The sequence below is a fragment of the Nicrophorus vespilloides genome, unplaced genomic scaffold (assembly GCF_001412225.1).
Source record: "Nicrophorus vespilloides isolate i.1.1-1 unplaced genomic scaffold, Nicve_v1.0, whole genome shotgun sequence".
NCBI lineage: Eukaryota > Metazoa > Arthropoda > Insecta > Coleoptera > Silphidae > Nicrophorus > Nicrophorus vespilloides.
The window spans coordinates 68,749-92,829 of record NW_017100058.1 but is presented as its reverse complement, the minus strand read 5'-3'; the positions used below and the strand labels follow the sequence as shown (position 1 = coordinate 92,829).

Here is a 24,081-nt window from a genome sequence, read left to right as displayed (position 1 = left end):
GATTGTAGTAGCATAATGGAGAGGATTATATATCGAAATCCCGACAATCAAATTCCCGACATTTGAAATCTCAAAATTGTGGTTGTCGAGATTTTGATTGCCACAGTAGTGGAGAGATGACCAACACTCCAGGCCTGCTCGGATTGTAATTCCTACTGATTGTAGTAGCATAATTGAGAGAATTATATATCGAAATCCCGACAATAAAATTCCCGACATTTGAAATCCTGACAGTACTAACATTATGTTTTTCGGGATTTCAATGGAGAGATGACCAACAGTCCCTTAATAACCTTTATTTTAGTTTTGTTTCATTTTCGAATTTCCACTCGTTAAGCTATATTAAATGAGTTACACGAAAGACAAAGAGACAACGTAAAAAAATAATAATAATAAAAAAAAATCACGCAAACTTTCTAACGGGTAGGGGAATCCCCATGTTTAAAGGCTTATTTTGTTTTAGAAATTCTCGACGCAATTAAAAATAAAATGTCGCTCGCATGAGAGGACAATTTAATACCTGTTTAATTAATGATCAAGTAAAGAACTTCACCGTATTTATACCTACAATTTTCTTTTATTTCTCTTCAATTACAATTAAACTCTTCAATTTTTTTTTTATATTATTTTCTCCTATTAACAAGCAAAAATACGCTTTTTGAAACTACGATTTTGGCCAATTTCCAGTTAGAAATGTCACGTTTATATTTGTACAACTAATTTTATATTTATTTATTGTTATTGGCCAATAAAAACTATTATTATTATTACTCTTCATTAACACGCAGTTCGCAAAATTTGCAACTTCAAAATATAATTTTCAATTTCCATTTGAAACAACAATCAAATCGTATTTATTCAAAAATATTTGTTTTTATATACATTTATAAACAATAATATTAAAATAGGAATATTACGTAACTGAAATGAACACATCGCATAGCTGAAACAATAAAAAATGTTTCAATTGTTCGTAACCGATTTATAAATTGTTTACATTATATAATATTTCTAATTAAAACATTATTTTTATAACTTACATTTTATATTTTAAAAAATGTGTATCTACTTTTTTTGTTAAATTTATTAGAAAATTATTTCAATAAATAAAATTTGATAATTTATTAAACAAATTCTTACATAATAATTACAGTACTATTTTTTTTTCTTCTTGATTTATTCTATATGAAAATTATTTAATATTACATAGTTTTGTATATCAAATTTTGATATTAATTCATGTAGAAGGGTCAAATAAAATGAAATAGGATTTAAAAAGCGCACGTCGCGAACAAAGCCGATTCAATGTAATGTAAAATCCTGGTTATATAATAGCCCAGTAAATAATAATTCGGATTAGTCTGCGGTGTATCATTGATTATTGAATTATTAGTAATTAATCTAATTACCTTCACCATATATAATTGTAAAACACACGTTTAGGAGCAGTCTATATGTTGGTTAATCAACTGTTAATAACTCAATTAAAACCACCCAATTATATAATAGACTTTAAAACTGAAAAATAATTATGTGACAAACAATGAAATTTTATTGAAAACTACGAACTATAAACCGTATATTTTATTCTTAAAACAATCTATTTAGAAAAATAAACAATTATATAATAGAAATAAAAATACAAATAATACCTGTTATACAAGAAAAAATGAATTAATCAGAGCATTTGTTTAATATCAGATTCAATTTTGGTGATGGAATTGCAGGTATCGATTCAACTGAAATTTCTTTTGTTTTACTATTGATGACAATATCGAGAATCAATCTACATTTCGCGTGAAATTATATCAATCACTGGAATTCAATCAAAACTTCCGGCTTAAATCGGAGACTACTGCGAACTTTGAATTTGCCCGTTTCAACTATGCTCATCAAATTGTGTACAGCAATTTACATGGAACTACACAACCATTATAATAAGCTCAACTTTAATCTTCTATGGTTCCAATAATTCCCAAAGCTATAATATTATTATATAGTAATAAAAATAATAAATTACATAACGAAATAACAAATTAATGTATATATAATATTCTCAAATACATGAAGGATAGTCACTGAATCTTCAGGAATGTAATTATTATTATTAAAAGTCAATACTTGAGATTTTTGTTTTCATTATTTTGTATAGAAACAGATTGTTATAATAATAATAATTAAAAAACTATTAACAAAATGTACGTTCGTATGAACATTGAGTACGTGAGAACGAAAAAAAATGGTAAATGCGTAGATTTGTAGGTAAATTCTTTGTCCGATTAATGTAATATTATGCAATTTGGTTATGCAGAATACAAATGGTTTGTGCGTAATCATAATAAGGACAGACAAATGACTTGAGTCTTTACGTAAGTTGACAATAGGCAATAAACAATAGCGCTGTACGCACGAATGAAAGGGATCGCTCAACTTGGTACGTCCGAAGCTGAATAACTTTTTCCATTTACATAATGAAGTCATAACTAATTGTTTGTACACGTGTACAAAAGCCGTCCATTGGATCGACAAATGCGATTTTATTTTTCTCGCTGTTTGTGTCTTTTTTTTAAATACATTTTCGGTGCGTGTGTTTGCAAAGGGCGCCGGGGGGATGTGGGGCGCAGGGAACGCGTAAAATTGTATGTAGCACCGCCACAGTTCCCCGTCCGACTTTAGGCCGAGAGGGCGGCGGAGGTCGCAAGGGTGGGCGCCGGTATTTATTATTCGTCAATAAAGCAGCTCGCGCGCGGATTTACATAACAGTCGCGCCCCGACCCCGGACCCCAATTACGTGTAACTGGGAAATAATGATTGCGATTGATTTTTAAACGCAATTTTATCTTTTATTGAAACAATAAACCATTATTTCATTATTAATTTGTATTTGCAGCGGATTATGTGTGCGTATGTTTGTTTTGTAAACATTTAGGAAATTCAGGCGGCAATTTGCGAAAAAAAAAATTATATATAAATGTATGAGTATATTCAAATATTGAGGGGTGGCTCGATTTAGTGTTTATTAATGTTAACCAAGTGGCGGTGAGTATCTGGAACATCCGCCACCCCTCAGTCCAATTATAGTGGGCGGCGGAAGCTTTAGCGCCCATTATATAATTAACTTAATTAGCGCACATCGTTTCATTTTGCACGAGTGATTTTTACGTGTCACTATTATTTTGTAGGAAATCATTACGAGACGACTTCCGTTACAGGAAATGCACTTTTTTCTTTACACAATTTTTCTTCATTTCCTCCCCTTGATTCGTTGTAAGGGAATCTCGATCGGTACGGAAATAAAGTGACCTTTTGTGGATACAATCATTTCAGCCTCTGGGGCGGCCCTATTTCAACATGTGTTGTTTTTCCTCGACGGTTAATACGGTAATTCCGGTTTATGAATGTTGACAGTACTGAGCCGCTTTACAGTGACATACGCCATTTCCGTTCTGTTATGTGCTTTACAAATGTTTCCCCTCCAGTTGGCTTCTGTTTTGTTCCCAATTTTACTTGCACCACAGTTAAAACAATGAAAACTGCAAATTTATATTTTATGATTACATATGAAGGGATCATCTGTTGATTTAACAATTGTTACATAATCAATCAACTTTCTTTCTTTTTTGTAATAATCTATCAAAGTTTTATGTGTTAGTATTAGTATTACTTGTTGAAATAAGCCGCCAAAGCTGTTTTTAAATCTCAAAGAAATGGTCTTTTTGTTTTATTGCGATAGTCGATGACTACGTAAGCTAAACTATGTGTGTAATAAGCATTTATACTTTAAAAAGGCAGTTTCACATTTTATTGTCGGAGGAGTGGCGGATAAATCCGCCAAATTCTTTACACAGGAGACTTCGCTTATGCAAAATTGTATGTAAGGACACTTTTTGTTACCAAAATTTGACCAACATAAAAAAAACATTTTATTTAATTTTATTACATTTTCAATAATTCCTAATTAATGGTTTTATAATTCTGCATGTAATTCATAGAAAAATCTGTATGTAATTAAGGTAATTATGATATGGATAAATGTAAATGATAACTGAACCGTTTGAAGTTTTCGTTTGCATTTGGCAAATTGCTTTCATTGTCAATCATGAAGTAATTACCCGAATGTTCGACCAACAGTTTTTAAATAAATATTGAATGGCAAAGAAATATAAAAAAAAATATTTTGCAATTGAAACGAGCTCGACAAGTGATATTACAAAAAAAAAAGATATTGGTATAAATGATGAAAAGCATGAAATAATCGTTACATAATTGGTTGCATAAAGTTCGTCGGTAATTAATATAATGGGAAATTTCGCGCATTGATTTCGCAAATTTCCCATTATATTAATTGAAATCACTTTTAACCCATTTTTGGAATGGGAATAATGGTGCGCGCTTTCGAGGATAATTTTAATCCTGCCGAAAGGCGGAAAACACACAAATACAAATGTCCAATCTGTCCGAGGCTTCATTAAACCATAAATGGGTTTATTATGTAACGGTCGGCATTGCATCTCTCTCTCTTTCTCATCGTTGTTGCATAATACGCGATTTGCCAATATCCGTGTCGCGTCAATTGTTATGCAGTATTGATTAATTTAATAGCCACCACAATTATTTATCTACGAGGCAACATGGGGTGGCTTTAAAACTGATGATCCGGGTGCGGTAATTGATTGTAATGTTAAATGTGATGCAAAAGGGGGCTCGTTTGGTCATCAACCCATCCCCCCAACCCTCGTAATCCGCGCATGGGAGCGCAAAACTGCACATAGCCGGAGGACTATGGGTCGAGTCCATCGGTCGATGGTCACTTTATGATTGGGTAATTATATACGCAAACAAAATCATTTGTGGGCTACTTGATCGGAGGCCGGATCATCGGAAAATTGGACCCAACGCGGAACCCCGTGGTAACACAGACCGACCCGATATTCCCTGGAGGCGGTACGCGCCCACCGCCCCCAAAACCAGACCATCCGAAACCTAGCAACCATTATATACATAATTAATAAGCGAAATCGTTCCCGTCGAATTGGTAATGCGAAATAAAAAGCATTCGTGCTTGCAAAAAAAAAATTACTCACAGTTTGTACACATTTTCCACCTACGAAACTACATTTTCGATACTTCATTTTTTTTCATCCCCATTTTGTCGACAATGATGGCATTATTTTAATTGTTAATTATGGAGTTATTATTATTATTTGCAAATTCATTATTTTCCAGATTGATTCATAATTAATTAGCGGCGTATTAAAATTAAAATACATATTCGTTGCGGACAAATAAAATCTGAACGATCGCCCAATAAAAATTCGCACGCTTCGGATAATTAACACAAATATCAAATAGGATAAAATCTAATCGAAATAATTCACAAATATAAAAAAATATAAGAACAAATAACCACGTGTAAATAAATCTTATACAATATATAATTGCAAGAAAATTATTGATTTTTTTGTAAATAATTCGTAAACATTATAAAAAAAAACTAAATTTACTGCAAAAATAATGTATTAAGGGATGATTTAGTGTATTAAATTTAAATTCGTTTAATTAAGCCAATTTCAGTTTATTCATTTTTTACAAAAAATCTGAATGAAATACAAAAATTAATACGAAAAACGATTAAACGTTATATAAATAACAAGATCAACTCTGCATAAATCATTTTTCGATGTAGAATTTCCATATTTTATTATGTATCCTGTCCACCCCCAATATAAACTTGTCAGTAAAGTATTTTAATAAACGCCAGGTGTTTATTTCCGGCACACGCCGACTTTTTATATATATATATAAATCATTTTGCACCCTCGTTCCTCGCTTCGTTCTACCAGAAGCGTATTATGTAGGACACGTTCTAAATACTCAAACTCACGGAAATCGCACGACCTTTGAAATAGTCCATGATTAACTTCAATCCTATTTAATTAAAACAATGTTTTGAGTGAATTTATAGGATATTCGTAAACATGTTTTGAAAATGATACATTTTAATATTAAAATTAATAAATACATTTTTTTAAGCAATAAGGTAATAAAATTTAAATAATTTATCCTTGAGGCAGGATATAAATAAAGAATTTAAGAGAATCTGAGCTATTTAGTTAGTACATGAAAAATACTAAATTTTAAAATTCAGTCGATTCCGATTAATCGGGACACCGGTTAATCGCAGGGACAAATCCTTAAGAACGGAGCAAATAAGAAAGGGAAATAGATCTTTAGATAATTGGGCTAGCCGCTTAATTGGGACAAATATACTAGTCCCGATTAAGCGGAATCGACTGTATTTTGTTAGAAGATTTTTTTTTCGAATAAAGTAAAATTTATCCTTAAATCAGGATATAAACATTAAATTCGTAAAATAAATGTAAATTGTGGAAGTCAAAGAGATTTATGCTTGTTTTTTTCTTATACAGATTTCAATAATGTAAGGGTTTAAGGTATCAGTAAAATGTCTGCAAGATTGTTCAAGGGCTGCGTACGAACTGGAGCTCATCGCGTTCCGTGTTCCGATGCAAACAAAGACCGATTTTAAGGAATCAAAGTGAAGAGTTTCACTCGTGTATCTTTTGATGCCGTAATCCAACTGTAATGAAAAACGTGCTGCAGTGATACTCATTTGTTTGTTCGTCCTCGGAGGAGCGGCTTTGAGGTAACGAATTTCACAGCTTTCGTAACGGGACGCCCGCGAAGCGTTCCATTCCAATTAAGGGCTTATTCCTAGAACGGCGTCACGGGGGTGGGAATCTTGAGATGGCGCAAGACTGGATGAGAAAGAAGGGCTCTAATGATTTCGGCAGCAGACACCGATCTGCTAATTACCGATGTCGAATTGCGATTGCATTACAATGCTTGCGAATAATTAGTTTCGGTAAAATTATGAAATGAATTGGGGAATTAACTCGTCATAAATCGCTTTCAATTTAATAAAACGTTCGGTTATGCAAACAATTGTAAAAAAAGGGATAAATAAAAAAAAATAATTTGAAGGAACCGTGCGCATACAGAGAGCGTGCTAACGTTCAACAATTCGAAGTCACCCCCAACCGCCGCAGTCGTGCCATTAGTAATTGCCCTTTTATTTCGGCATCGCTCCCTTCTCAATAGGTTAAATAGAGTTGAAAGATCGTCTAAATCCAATCTAAATTACAGAATTTGAACCTTGGCGCCTAAGTTGGACCACCTACATTTGCACAATAAGATATCTTTGTAATATCTTCTTGTGGGACAACAAGCGGTTGTCTGAATTGGACTGGTCAAGAAAAGACGCAAATAAGAAAACGAAACACATGGTTTTGTGTTTTACGTGCAAATACTACACTTAATTTGGTTTTTAAGAATAAATTTTACAGATGACAAATTCTAAAAGTATATAATTGTAATCGGCGATTACTTTAAATAATTTCCTTGTTAAAATTCAAAATATTTTAGGTGGTCCAAATTCACCAATCCACCCTTATATATACACTCTTTCTATTCTTGACTTTTTATCTATTGTTTTCCGTTGCCCCTTTCTTTTTAGGGTCCAAGTTATATGTTTTTCCACAATGTCGTGTTTTTTCTCTTTCTCTTCTACCCCGGCTGCTATCTTCCGACCACCCCCAAAAAGCGGCCTCCATTTCCGTCGCTTTGTGACTCGCGCCTAATTAAAAAAAAAGCTTGGGGCGATGCGCCCTTTGTCCGAAGTGGGAGGATGAGCGGAAAACGGAGATGGTTATAATCCCGAATAAAATTTATTCCAAATGTTTTCGAATCAAAAGTGTATATAACGTTGAAACAATGGGAGAAAGCAGAGCTCCGACTGGGGAGGTTCCGCCGGGGTGGCTGGGTAGAGGTTCGTTCAGTCGCGCGTCCCTCTCACTCCCCCAACAGAACGCTTTAAACGGATCCAGAGGCTAAATCCCTTCGTTCATTTTACCCTCCGTAAATTGGTTTCTTTCTGTCACAACTGTATATCTGCACAATTAGCGAATCGTTGTCGTTTCATTTACACAGACTTTTTATTGCCTGGATTATCAAATGATGATGCTGGTATTATTCAGATTTTCGTACTAGACTTTTCAAGCTCTACGTTTTTGTAATTGCAATATTTCAGGTTTTTAATTAAAAGATCTAATAGCATATTTGAAAGCAAATTATAAGTCAATCAAAAATTTAATTTTCTCAGAAACTATAATAGATAGAATGGAAACAGAATATACATTTGAAAGTTATATATTTGGGGAAAGTTACGTGCTGTCAAATATAAAGTTTTGTGATTTTCCCAAAAACTATAATATATAGAAAGGATCCAATAGATACAAATGAAAGTTGGATATTTGGAGAATGCAATTTATATTAAAATATTTTTTTATTAATCTTGTAAAGTTTAAATTTTGGTTGAAGAAGTAAATGATTATGAGAAGTAGGAAGAAACAGGAAGGGAATTAACGAGTCCGGATATTGTTAGGAACGATTTGCCAGAGATCAGTTGCTGATCGGCGGTATTTCTGTTTCGAGTGTTGATAATTGGTCGGGGCGGTTGTAATTTGCATATAAGTGGCTCGGTATGGTGTTATTAGATTTAAATGACAGTCATTAGGCGGCGAGTGTTGAAATACGGGTCGCAGGGCGGACAAGTGTCGGGGTGAGGGAATTCGCACGGGGGGGAGGGTTGTCGGTGGGTGGTTTGGGACGCTAGTAGAAAGGGGATACTGCTCGATAAACACGTCCGTAATTGAGTGGTATATCCGCGTGGGGAGCGCCGTTGCCGTGAGGGCGGTAGCAGAGGCGAGGGGCGCATCCAGCCGCCCTCTCGTTCTCCTCCATAAACAGCCCCTTCGGATTACCCCTAAAATGCTCTCATTAATTTATACCGTGCTGCATACAATTAAAACATTTCGAAATCCCCAAATTACAATATTGATGATCAATCCGCCACTTCCGCCATCAACAATTTATTGAAAATCCGAACGCAAGAACACAACCACCGCGCCCCAATTAATTATTTCCCTTAATTGATTTATTGCTTCATTAAATTGCGCGACATAAAAGTCGACTTCTTCTTACTCGTCCTTTTTTTTTTATATTTCACAAACTTCTCTTTTCACCCAACTTTCGCAATAAACATATCCAATATATTTTAATTGCAATTTTTTTCTTTGATCATTGAAATTGTATGAAAATGTTATAAAATAATAATTATTAGTATAATGAATTCCCAATGAAATGCCCCAATTTACGTTTTTTTTATCGAATTTTATCCTTGCTCCTTTTTCTTTCCTTTCCCGAAATTAATCATTCATTATGATACTGCTATAAAATACTGCGGTTTGATTGATTGTTCTGGGTTACGGGACTTGGATTTCCACGACCTGACTTAATGGATTCAACCAGTTCCAATACTCCAGTGACTTCCCAGAATTAATCCTAGCGCGGAATCTCCGGGAAGCTAATTTCATTACTACAAATTACAATTACCGATACCCCTTCGTTACGTATTCACTCGCATCGACGGACCAACCGTGGATCGCAAAAGAAAACAAACAAAAAAATCGACATCATAGCTTCTTCACTTTAGAGTCTAAACTTTAAGTTTTTGATGCAAGGGCGTATAGGTAAGTGATCTATTAATAAATTTACGTAATACCGCCGAAATGTAAATGCGTTTTTGTTTTGGCCCACCTCCGCATGAATAATGCAGGCGCGGCGAAAAGTTAACAACGGAAACATCGTGGGGGTTATGTAATTGAGGAAAGGAAGAGTCAGGAAAGCGAGTTGTTTCAAGAGAAGAAGAAAAAAAACAAACAAAAAGGAGTTACTAGTTACATGCATTTGACGCGTGTATAAATAGAGCGCACTTAGTTGCTCTCTCCTGATGCTTGTTTTGGGTTTTTCTCTCTATCTCTATCTCTCTTTATCTTTTTCTCTTTTAGCAAGTTCATCCCACAAAACGTAGACTATTTTGGGGATTACTCTCTACTCCTCTTCATTTTTTTTTGTTTGCTTGTACGAAGCGCGAGAGCTGCTAGTAAAGTTGCGATGTCAATTAATTTCGCTCGGAATTAATTAGCTCGCAACTTAAGTTTAATATTTATTAAAGTTGCGAGACGTCAAGTGAGGCCGGTGAAGTGGATTTATTATAATTACTGCATTAAGAGGTTCGGCTATAAATGTGCTGGCAGCGCTTAGCTCAGCCGAAAGCTATTTAATTTTAGCCATTTTTCGAACGATTACTATTTCATACACCTCCGCCCGTTAAAATGTTTGTCCTCCAGTTATTTTCTTTCGTTTCATCGACCGAAACGCAATTGCAATCGTCATGCTATGAGCTATCTTCTTTTTTTTTGCCGCCCAAGGTATCGCCTTACCGCTTCGATCAGCATTCAATCAACTGAAATCCGCAAAATTCTATCAGTGAAATAATTACAGATCTTCGGGTTACAGCTGTTGGATACACGAGAAGGTTTATGCGTTAACCGAAGATGGGAATACGCAGAGGTATTAATTAAGTCCATATTATATTACCAGTAATATTTTCGTGTCTCCCACTAAACTAATTAGAAGTGTCCATTGTATACGTTACATTTCATGGGTGTCTAAATTACTTCCATTGTTTGTGTACATATTTTAGTTTTAATGCAGATATTTATAAAAACAAACGTTTTACAATTGAACAAACTTTAAAAGAAAAAAACAATATTATACGATCGTTCGAATATTAGGTCAAAAGACATTAATTATTTAATCATATACGTATTATAGAAGTGTACACTAATTATAGTTGCAATTTAATATATGATTTACAGGTCATAGTTAAAAAATATAAATTGTGAATTTCTCAAATCGATAGTCAATTATCTGAATCAGGTATTGTTACATTAGAGCAAACGGTTGCAATTGCGTAACAGGGTCGAATATCAAGTAATTAGGGATCGTGTGCGGAGATCCTTCGTCCGGATGATCCGAACGTTGGATACCAATTGGAAGGCCTGTTAGGATCGGATATTTTCAGTGCAATGGAACAATGCGCCGATGTTAATGCATGTACGTGCATTGCGGTTTGATGATCAGTTAATGTGGAATACATGTTTGCACAGGATAAATGCAGTTCACTTTCAATTACTGGGATTAAATCATTCGCACTGTCAAAATTCACTTTCAACCGTTTGTACAGTTCCAGAGCATTCAAATACTATTTTCATTGCGCAATTGTGGATTTCAGTTTGAATGTCTTCATTGATGATTTTTCTGCAATGGACATGAATTAAATATAATTATTTTAATTAAGAGATTTTTGCGCCACCACTGTGGTTTTGCTTACAATTTTTTATAAGTGAAGTCTCCTGTTCGGTATTATTTCGGTATTATTTGTTTCTAATAAGTTTTAATTATATTTAATAATTAATATGTATTTTATTAGTTATCAAAATATTTTAATAAGTAACTAAGTATCCAAATTTAAAATATTTGTCTTCATATTTGAAATTAACTAAATTTATTTATATTTATTTTGTTTGATTTTCTTGTTTATTTCCATCCGGACCTATAAAGCACATCAAAGCGCAGGATAAAAAAAACATCTGTAGAATAAATAATGAAATGGTTGTTGTCCTTTTTGTTTGTTTTTGGTAAAGCTTTGAAAAGCGAGGCTGTTCCAGTTTGCAGGATCTACGACGACGAGGCGGCATTAATTTTTGAGCAAATTATAAAGCTGTTATTCCCACGAGGAAAGAATGTCGACGCGCACTAAATTATACAAATCCCCTAATTACAAAATTTATAACATATGTTTGGATGCGGCGCGCACGATATTAATGGCACGCTCTTGGCCAGCTCTTGAAAATGTACGGCCGAGCCAATTTAACAGCAATCTACGACAATTTTACTTTACACCCACTGAATCCATCGATCTAAAAATCTAAACTGATTCACGCGAAGATCATCAATATTCGCAAGGAACATTCTACTCTCATAATGAAATTGATTCGGAACGAATATTGAACTTGGTGTGCTGCAGCTAAACTGTGTAAACCATTGGATTATAATACCGAAGTGGAAGGAAGTTCGCTGAAATTAGTTCAAACAAAGTTCTAAGGAGTTGGTCTCTAAACAGACACTAATATCATACTGTAATAACATCACCCGTTTGTAATAAGTTGAAAATACCTCAGACGGGATTCAATCGCGATTAAATTTTAATGAAAAGACAAGAAAAGAGGACTGACAGTCGTTACTTAGAGATTGGGACGAAGGTTTTACATTAATGGAAAATGTCAACAATTGGTCTGCGAATCAGGGATAGAGCAGCTATTTGAATTTAAAAGAGCAAATACTGAAAGATTAAACGAAGCCAGTGGCAGTATTGACGTTTGCAATTAAAAGTAGTCCTGAACTCGTGAACAGTGTTACATTTATTCAGGATCCTTAATCGTTGGCCTTAGGCGTTTCATATATCTTTAAGATATTTTAATAAGTTAAGCTACAATTTTTTAATACTTTAAAACTCCAAATTAAGCTATTAATAAAACTCGTTTTAGGAATAACAAAATAATTTCTGAAATAAAATATAAATTTCGCTTTAAAGCTTAGATAATAGATATTTGGATAGAGCCTAGATAATTTTCAAATAAAATTAATTTATTTTATATATAGATACAAATGTTTGATTTTATTGTGATAATTTTGAGCTGAACTATGTTAATTGGTATAGAGATTGATGGATTTGCGGAAAAGTTGCGGAGATCGGAAGGGAATGGTTTGGGAGTAAGAAGTTCGGGTGGATTGATATGGGAGCGATAAGTTATGATGGGGTGGATTGAGAGAAGTTCTTAGGATCGAGGTAAAGTTGAGTCGGTCAAGGGTCTGGGTAATTAATACATTGTAAACGGTATGTCTGGAAGGCCAGATTGAGGTATGGGATGTAATTAGGAGAGGGTGCGGATGGAATAAGCGGAATTCAGATGCAAAACGTGCGGTGATTTAAATTGGAAACGGGAATGATTAAATGGTGGAATTAGGTTCGTGTGCGCGCGCGACGCTTCGAGGATGCAACGAAAACTGCGTCGCGGCAACCGCCTCCTCTCCGCCACCCCCAGCGCGCGCTCTCAAGAAACTAATAAATAAACATCAATCAAAGTAATTAGGGCTGAAGTTGGCGACAATGTATAACAGTGTGTTAGCAGATAGCGATAATGATTTGTATAGAGAGGCGTCGCGACGCGGACGCCGCGTGTGCCAGACAAGGAGCGCCCGTGTAATTTATTGAGCGATAAATCGTGCACTCTGGCGGCCGAACGAGTAACTGCGTTGACACAATACTAACAGACCACTTAGTAGAATATGGCTCATCATTTATATAGAGCGGAAATATGTGCAACTCTCGGCCGCCCCCTCCGGCGTTCCAGCACGCCGCCCCCACCGCTTCCACATTTACACCGACAATTAAGTTCCGGCGCTCCTAATCAATTATAAAAAAAGAGAGAGAAGAGGGTGGCACGGAAAAGGATGAGAGAGGAAATTAACCGCACTCGCCGACTATGATGATGATAGGAACTGGGTTCCCCCAGGACACGGACTCGGTCCGAATCAATAACGGATGACACAAAGCGCGCGTAAATAAATAAAACCGAGCGAAACTTTCGAAACCGAAAGTTGTGCGGGCGGAAGGTTACGCGAAAGTTGAACGCGCGTGGAGGCGGCGGGGGTTTGGTTCGTTCGTTTTGTAGGCGCACGGCGACTGGGGGTGGGCTCCGTTAGCGGCTTGTATTATGTTTGCGCAATTCGAAGTAATGGTAGTCGAAGTAATCTGATGTGATTTAGAGCGACGTGAATGAACACAGGATAGAGCGGATCGCTAATCGGAACTCAAACGGCCATTTCCAGTTGAAACGCTAATCGATGTTCTCGCTATTACATCGTCAAACCCACCCCCGAGGTCCCCAATTCCCATTCCGCCGACGGGCCGCCGTCGCCGCCGCCACCGACCACCCACCCCCGCCTAGTAGTCCCCTCTGATCCGTACATCCCCGCGCGATGCGGGATGGAGGGAAGTACGCTGAGGTGGGTGGATGGTTGGATATTCCACCCCAGTCCACATCCAACACAAACGACAGGACTCGATTCAATTGGTCCACTGATAATGCGAGCGCCGCCGCTCGCACGTAATTGTTATTATAACCCGAAAACCGAAAATGCAGTATTTATCACATAAATGATTTTATTTAATTGCTTAATTAAAAACAATTCCGATGGAATGCTGCCGTCGCTGCCGCCCCGATTATAAATCACCGAATGGAACAAAAATAATACGATTAAATCGCTTTTGCTTTTAATATTGCGCATTATATTCGAATCAGGCATTGACTGACCCGTGTGTTTTCATTGTTTTCATTCTCTGTGTGTATTTATTTATTCAATTATTATTATTATCCTTTTTTTGTTCAATTCCATTTTTAATTACATTTCGCATTATTGTTTTTAGGATAATTTTGTTTGTCTTTCGGAGTTATTAAAACACGCTCGTAACTCGATGATTCGAGAAATATTTTCATGTAATTACATTGTATCACTGGTTTCGGCAATATAAATTCCTGTGCCCGATGCTTCGAATAGTTTGCCCGCTCCAATAAATAGTAATATTGAAAAATTAACATGCATATACGCGCATTTATGCAAATAAATTCTAGTCCGGAATTTCCATCCCATTTTACTTCAGCGCCATTATACTAGATGGCTCCTATACCTTTACAAATACAATTATCCTCTAAATCAGTGGTTCTCAACCTTTTTTGTGCCATGCCCCACCAAACAATTTTTCATAAGCAAATTCTCCTGTGTAAAAGATAGGGCGGATATATCCGACGCTTAAAAGTTTAGTATGCATATAACTGAAGTTAAAACTAAATTAGTATTATAATTAGTATTAGAATAAAATAATTGAATTAATAAAGTGCTTTAAATGTTAACGATGATTTTTCATTATTTTGATTGAAAAACAATCTGGAAAATAAATAGGATTTACCGAAATTACGAAATGGTGTATGTTACCATATTATTTAATATGAAGTGAGTGCGTGGATTCAACGCGTATTTTTGTTGTTGCATTTATTTATTTTCAATAATAAAGCCATAAATAAATGGCGTTTATATATGAATTCTGTTGAGCAAATATTTGATTTGCGCATTGGAAATTCGAAATATTTCCAAATTTAATTCCGCGCCGAAACTATGGGCGAGAGAGAGAGAGAGATTCAGCCCGTAACGCATAACGTTTGGATGGTCAGTAGAAACAAAACGGGGGAGAAAAAATATAAACAAAAAAAAATAAAAATAAATAATAGAAGCGGCAAAATATAACGAGTGCGCATACACACAACAGGTAAATAAATAATATGTAAAATGTTGTGTTTGAATAATTTAATAGAAATTTATTTGGACAACAGTACAAACATCGACGTGTAAATGGAATATTACATTTTGTTGTTTGTTTACTTTTGTCCTATTCCTATATTTTTTTTTGGCTCCATTATGAATTTTAATACGACAATTAATTTATTGTGAAATATTTTCATTTTTGAAATATTCTAAGTAATTAATTTTTTTTTTTGACAAAATATTTCTCATTTTGTAAAATAATTTCAAATATTCACTTTTGCAAGAAAAAATAGTTTTGTATAAAGTAATTTATACGTTTCGTAATTAGGCAACCAAATACACATAAAAATAAACGATTCATTAAGAGAATTCCCTAATTAATAATAACAATTATTAACACAGTTTGTATTATTTTTATTTAAACGTTTTTCAAATGTTTCCTATAAGTTGATAAAAAAAAAGGTAAAAATTACGTAAAACTTATGTAATCATTAATTAGAGCAAGAATTGGATTGTCTTTTGACAGTTTCCATAAGAAAATTTGAAAAAAAAAATGCAAGAAATCGGGACAAAGTTTCCGGAACACAGATCATCCATCCCACTTTGCATGAATTATTCAGTCTCGTTTGAATATGCATTTTTTATTTCGGGATTCACTGCAGTTCCTCTCTTTCTCTATTTTTTTCTTTATTACGTTTCGTCCTTCCCTCAACTAAGTTTCGTATCATATATGATTTTTTTCTGCTCTCGCCAGTGAAATAATTGTGCGGAATGCATGGTGTCAAAGATAGAGATAATGAGAGCAAACATGAAGGTTGTTAGAAGAGGAGAGACGTACCTCATGTTGGAAACAAAAGAATCTCGGAGCGGATTGTTAATTAACACCGGAATTATTTGCTTGGCACGTTCTTATTGTAAATACTACTGAATCTGCACAAAACGGCAGAACAATTAAACGCAGCTGCTTACGTGTTTAAGAGCCCGATACCGCTTTCGCTTTTATTACTCAGAAACTTCGTCTTCTTTTGTAATTAAAGTTTCCAATTAATGTTACATTGAGACGTTGATTATGCCGACGTGCATTTTCGGTCGACCCTCTAATTACACGCACTCGCGTCAATACAGCCACCACCTAAACTATCTAAGTGAGCGTACTTCACTAATTAATAAATTCAAATACCGGAAAATCTCACCAGCGTTCGTCTATAATGCGCATGCTTCATTAAGCACAAATATTTATGATAACATTACATTTCGCATATAATACGCAACCATAACTTTTCAATTCTAAATTGCATACAAATATTTGTTAAAAAAAAAAACTTGTCAAATATTACAAAATCTAATACAAAATATGATTTTTAATTTGCAATGAAAATTTATTATTTATAATTATTTGTATACTTTACTAATTAACAATTGCGTTTGTTTTATGTGGACTTACTCAAATTTGATTTAAAATTGTAAAAATATGTGTTTCGTTGAAAGAAACGAAAGTATATTAAATTAACTTCCTTGATAGATAATTGGCGAAATGTATTATTTTCAGCCCTTAAATTTTCACCTAATATTGTCAAAATTAGTTGGAATTAAAATTACTATTGCTAGATATAATACAATTACTTCTATTTCCTGGAGCTTTGTACTTATTTGTTTGATCGGTATTAGTATGCTTTAGCAGGTGTTAGTAGTAAAACCGTCGTTTAGTTGAAGTACTCGAACAGCGATTGCATTCCGACGGAATTCCGGTTATGCAACCAAGCTGCCGAGCATGCATTCGTTGTACGACGGTTCAATTCGCAACAACAAATAATTGAATAAGTTATATGATCGCATCGCAATAAATCCTCGCATCCAGCAGAATTCTCGTTGCCGGGCCAACGAAAAAGGATTTCCGTTCTATCGGCGAACTTAAATGATACACGGTGGCTATTGATTTATGAATTACCCACAAAATAAAATAAAAACTTTGCACTTAAAGAATCAAGAAATAAGAATCAATAATCAATCATTCATGAATTATCTACACAAAATATTAAATCTTTAGTATTTAAATAATCAAGAAATAAGAATAAACGAATCAAGTGATTTCACTAATTGCGGCGAATATATCCGCCCTATTGATTACAGAGGAAATTGCAATAATTTTTAATTATATGTGGTGGCGCAATCTTAGTTTTAAGCGCCACTAGTCTTTTGCAGACGGAGTCGTCAAAGCTTTGACATTAATTCTGTAGAGGCACCATTTGTGTTACGCCACAACATAATAATACACAACAGTTTCGCAACAAAAAAAAGAACAGTTCAAAATGCGACTTTGAAAAATCTCCGCACGCAAAGGGTTAAAGGACAGTAAAAAAAAACTTAGTACTTAAAGAATCAAGTATTAATAAGAATCAAAATGATTGGAGTTGCGGACAGCAGAAAATTTACTTAGGTCAAAGCGTTATGTGGGATAGGACAATAATAGGTGAATGCTTATGGACAGGATATGGAAGGAGCGACTTGTCGTGAGTCGATTTTAATAATGAATCTGTCAACGTCGACGATCCGCGCTCAATTAAAAAATATCTCCATACTTTTTTTTATGGATCCATAAACATTTTACGAGTCCCGTTACTATCAATCAATTACGGACCGTTTCCCATAGCAACTCTTTTTATTTCCCTTTTGTTCAGAACTGCCTTTCATGTCATTCCATTCCTTAGTGCATCATTCTAATTACTGTGCGAATCGAATTTTTCGCTCCGCCATACATGCATGAACTTATGAGAAATCCTGAAATCTTTTTGAATATAACTTTTATAGTCATTTTGGAAATTTTTCTGCAATATATTACTTTATATAACAGATTATTGTATTAAAAAATAGTAAATTTTACGTAATAAGTATTAAAAGCATTCCAACTGGTCTTTTGCTTCGCGTAAAATAATAATAAAAACTTCAGTGAATTGTGTTTTCTTGGCGAATGCCGTAAGAGGAAATTGTATTCCATCATGGTTGTATTTATGAAAGAAACTTTTCTAGTGTCATACTGTCACGAAAAGGGCAAAAAGCGTTGCTTCGCCGAACACTCCACGTAACAATGATACTTTCATGAAAACCTGAATAATAAGCAAAGTAAAGAGAGAAAAAAAAACCTTTCGTCACAGCTTATGTAGGGCATTGATTATATTCATTATTATAATAAATAACAACTGGTTAAATTTTTTAATATTCTTTTTTGTCTGTTCGTTAAATTTGATTAACTTTACTAATCGTGGTGTCATGAATAAAATAATTGCAGATTATCGATAATAATCGAATTAGCTGGGATCTATGGGATTTTTTTTTGCTGGAATGTCAATCACGTGGATCAAATGTTGCGATGTTTAAAATGCGAATTATATACGTGTACCACATTTAATAAATCAATTAATGCTGGTAAAGCTGCGGTTTTTTTTCAATTGTCTACTCCAAATTGATACCCAGGCACGTGATACTGTTACAAAACGATAGCGGTCCATTGCGGTGTCAGCTTCAAATTACGCAGCGTTTATCGGAGCCCGTATTCCCAACCAAGGGTTAAATGTTCCATAAAGTGATACAAATACGTGAAACATTTTAAGCCCAAAACAAGCTATCCAACAGTAAAATATAAAATCAGTAGGTTTTCGAATAAAATTATAATTAGTTTATATTGCATTATTAAATTAATTTTGAAAAGATGGATGTTGTATAAAGTGAATATAATATATGAAGATATGAAACTGTGCGCTGCATCAAAATAAAATGTGGCAATTAAACTTTACTAACTAGTAGCAACTCCTGGGCGCTAATCCAATTGCATATTTGACTCAGGATTAACGAGGTTATATTATAAATCCTATAGTTAAATGTTCTATTAAGTGAAACATACATTTGAAGCATATTCGAAATCCGTCATAATGTGAATTGAATACAATAATAAATAGTTTGTAAACTAGACTAATGATAATTCGGATTAACGATGTAAAAAAATATATCAAAGATGCACTTCAATTCGAATTTGATGTCATTATGAGAATTTTTAGAATTGAGTGCAGTTTTTTAAAGACCGAAAAATATGTTATGTGTAAAATTATTATATCACCAAAATCTGAATTAGTGAAGTAATTTTGATAAAGAAAAATACGAAACATGATTAATGTTGATTTTTTGTACATAAATAGGTGCGTCTTATGATGTGAAATATAGGTAATATTAAAGTTACCCGAATTTGTAAGGTTATTTTGAAAATATAGTGGTTTAATGTTTTGTAAATTTCAAAAGGAGAAGCGACAAAATAAAGTGTAGTAGTTTGAAGTTTACTAACTACCAGCAACTGCTATTGGGATTAGCGAGGTTATTTTGAAAATAGACTGTATTAATGTAAGTGCTTGGTAGGAAAGGCGTAGGTTTAATTGCCTATGTAATTATGATGACGAGATGATCGATGGTGTGCGAATGTGCGAATGCTTGTAGGCAATTAAATATTTATGATGATCTAGAAAGGACGGGGAGAGAAGAGAAGATACATTTATCTGTGTACAGCATTTAGTCGACGGAAGTCCGCCTCGAATTGCATATATATATTATGTAACCGTTTTCTGGAAATATCCACGTTGCAAATAAAAGGATAGAGACAGAGAAATATTTGCGAAGTGAAAACGAAGGGGACAAATTATTTTGTGCTAATATATATACATAGTAATGGGGGTGACTGTTAACAGAATCTGGTATTCCCGTGCATTATGTTATGGTTAAGATTCGAGAAGCCATCCTTTGGGTTCGCTAGCTCGAAGTATTCCGTTTCGGTATATTAATTATAGAAATATAAACGGTTTCGGGCCGGAGATTATATAAAAAGAGCTGTGTGTACCAGCTGGAGGTAATCTCTTTAAGTGTGTGATGGCCAAACTAAACATAGAGATGTTAATATTCGGATTTCAAACGTTTAACACCGACCCAGCCGGAAATACCTAATTACATTTGACACGATCTACTCAACTCGCTACTAAAGATGTTTGTCCACGTATACACACACACACACACATGTATATATGCATATACACACACACGCGCACATACGTGTACAGCGAGGACGCATGCACATACACGCCAATAGCCTGAAACGCTCTGATCCTCTCCAGCTAACGCAAACTATTTATAGCTCATCCCATAATACCATCAATCAATTATGCGCTCCCAACGTTTACTCAACTCCCGTTGTTATTTTTATTACGCAATTATTCATTTCATTATATTTATATCGCATTACCAATCGCATTAATTGTCACCAGTATGTTGTGGTTACTATAACAAGATCATTGATACAAGTCATCAAAGATCATTACGCTTTTGATGAGATCCACTACAATAACTATATCTTCCTCATTGATCACTACTAAGGGGAAACGTAGTACTATGAAAACAACTTTAAAAACTTAGTTTAGTTCTTATTGATTTTTTAACACTATATGATGTATTCAAGATTCATTTCAGGAAGTACCAATTGAAGCCAAATATGTTTATTTACAACAGAATCATCAAGAAAAGATCATTACATGAAAAGCTGTAATAAGCAACAATTACTATGTCTTCTTCCTTATCCACTACTTAGAGAAAACGTAATATTGTGACTTAAAACAAAAAAGTTTACATCAAAAGCTATAGTCAAGATAACGTAGTCCCGTGACAACTATTTTAAAGAGACATATTTGAGTATTGCATTAGTATTTGTTATGTATAAGTTATATAAACTATGAATAAATCTTAATTCTTTATCCATTAAATTTCTAGACTTAGCAGTCAATTGGCAATGGCCAATTAATTAACAAGTTTATAAAAAATAATCTGATCTTGTTATTTATCTACAAATATACTTAGGTTGTGTAAGTATAGAGGTATGTTTTAGGTTTAAATCTTGTTACTAAAATCTGAATAGTTTGGCTCCTATTGTTCCCTTGAGATATCCATAATGGCTCATACCTATCCCCGGGGACATACATAATTACCTATGCATGAGTATTGATTCGATATGAGAACTCATTAGATACAGTACATTGATGAACGTTTCTCTATCTTCTATACTCAGCAATACATCAGTTCACCTAATGTTTCTCCTATAACAAATTCGAATGTACAACTTAAAAAAATACTTGCATTCCCAAAAAGAATGAACGTATATTAAATTTTGATGTATAGTTTACATATGATTATAGAGAAGTCTTTAATCGCTAAAGTGTTTTAATATACAATTTGTATTAATATTTTAAATTGATACTGTATAAATAGTTGATATTGGATTTACAGCTGTGAAATTATGAGGACAAATATCGTGTTTCTAAAATTGCTGGAACGTAGATAATTTCAGAGCAGAAATTTTTGTTGTTAAATAAATTATAATTACAAACTTTGAATGTCCTCGGACACGTAACGCTTATGATTCGAGCTGCAAAGGGGGATTATTTAATGGACATCGATTTCCGTACAGTGGGGTTGGCCGAACTATGCCAACAGGATTAGGATGATCCACGTTATCGATGGATTCCTCGAAGAATACCCAAACCGAATCGATACCCTTACAAAAAAAAATTGGCTCGTTTCACTTTCATTTCCCCCATTCTCATTACATAATGCATTAAAAAAAAACAAAATCTCAATTTTCACAGATAGGTGTTTTCGATCCAGTGATAGAGAGAGAGAGGGTGGAGAAGCGAGGTACAGTCGATTAGTCCTAATGATTATTGGGTATATATGTTCATGCAATTAAGCGCTTGGGTTTTAAGTGAGGGGTTTACAATGAGTATTGATCGGCAGGGGTAGGTTGAGAGTGAGCCCATCAGTAGCATTTGATTTGTTGTCGATATCAGAATCAGAATCAACCCCAATTGCGAAATCTGTCTCTGATCTCAACACACGGCCGCATTATCATTTTATGGAGTACGTTTACAACACTTTTATTGGCTTCACAAAAGCGCCGGCATTCGTGCACGGATTACATCATCGCGTTCTGTAATACCATCTATCCAGCTTTGCCCCATTCTCTGTGTCCTCCTTCTCTCTCTCTCTCTCCGATTCTCCCGCACGCCCTGTAATCTGTCCCAACCCCACCCCCGTTCACCCTTTCCTCATTTTGCTTATTCGTTTATACACCATCATTACAATTATTATTATTATTATTTCTCTTTGCCGTTTCTCCTATGCAAATCGTGAATTTGTATCTCTTCGTGTTTTTCATCAGTTCTACTGCTGCTGCTGCACAAAAGCTGAATGTCGCGCGGAAATTATAATTACTCTCTTATTTACATGTCATGCCACATCCAATAACCGCGCGCTTCCCTTTGTTCGCGTGCCCTTTTTCCACCATTCCTTTTTTTTTTCGTTGACGTTTTCCTCCGCTTTTCCGGCGAGAAGGGCAATACTATCAATTTGTTTCCTAGTTGCTTCGCTTCGTCGGAGAGGCTCGGTACTGTATTACCTAATTGATTTCCCTGTAGATAGGGGAGTGCTCTCTAATCCCAGCAAGAGAGAGAGAGAGACGAATACGGAGAAAGTAAATACGGTAAAAATGTATTGTACTATATGTAAACCCCTTTCCGCCGCCAATGGTCGGGGCATCCGAACTTTCCGGCTACAACGGTTTCTAATTGAATTGCATTCAACTCGCGTTTCGTTTAATTTGAATACTTTCCCTCCTTCTCCGACCGGCAAATTGTGATCAAGTTTTCTTATGCATCTACAATTCATCACGAAAATAAATGCTCATTGTTCGGCTTTCCCAGCGTAAAACGATAAACACTACATTCCCAACTCGAATTTCTCGAAAACATTTCGAATTTCTTACTTGTAACTAATTACAGTTTATTTTTAATGTACAATTAAATTTATTAGTATAATTACTTTTGTTCATATTAATAAACTCTTATTTACAACAAACTGTACATTGTTATTTAGTCTCATATGTATTGAGACTAGGATTGTTCAGTCTTGACATTTTTTTTTGATTACCGGGACAAGAGACAACTATTTAAAGCATTCCCGGAAATTTAAAAATTGAATATTTTTAGTGCCATTTTCAGAAATTTCTCGAGTCACAAACGATAGTTCCAGAGAGTATACATTTTTCCAAAATTCTCGGGAAATTTGTCCCGAAGTTAGCAAAGAATTCTCCAAGGAAATATAAATGTAGACTTTATTTGTATACAAATTTAGTTAATCTGCAGATTAAAACGATTAAAATACCTCGAAATTATAGCAAATACATAATTTATTACAATAATAAATAAATGTATATTAACATGTTTTTTTTATCTATAAGTTAATTGCATGTTATTAAATTAGATACAATCGAAATATTTACACGCCAGATTAAAATCTAATTAACATATTTGTGATATTAATTTGACGGACACATAAATGTATCAAGCTAATTATATTATAAGCTTACATTATATAAATTGATTGATCACATTATATAGTTTTTTTTTACATAACGCATTTAATTGGATTAGTAATTATTATATTTGACGATAAGTAATAATAGATGCATTAATGAAAATGTGGTCTATTTCTATATAGTTATCTAGGTAAGCAATGTTACGTATTGAGTGAGCAAACTGCACGTTATATGACGGATTATCGGAACGATAAACTAAGGGATGGCGGGATTACACTCTATTTTGGTGACTATAGCGTTTGCTCAATTTAGTTCCA

General features: G+C 34.3%; 1 protein-coding gene across 1 annotated transcript in view; it reads right to left on the bottom strand.

Moving 5' to 3' along the window:
• Positions 1 to 24,081, bottom strand: part of LOC108566774 (homeobox protein Hox-A4-like) — a 45,341-nt gene that overhangs the window by 694 nt on the left and 20,566 nt on the right. The gene's annotated exons all lie outside the window — the stretch shown is intronic.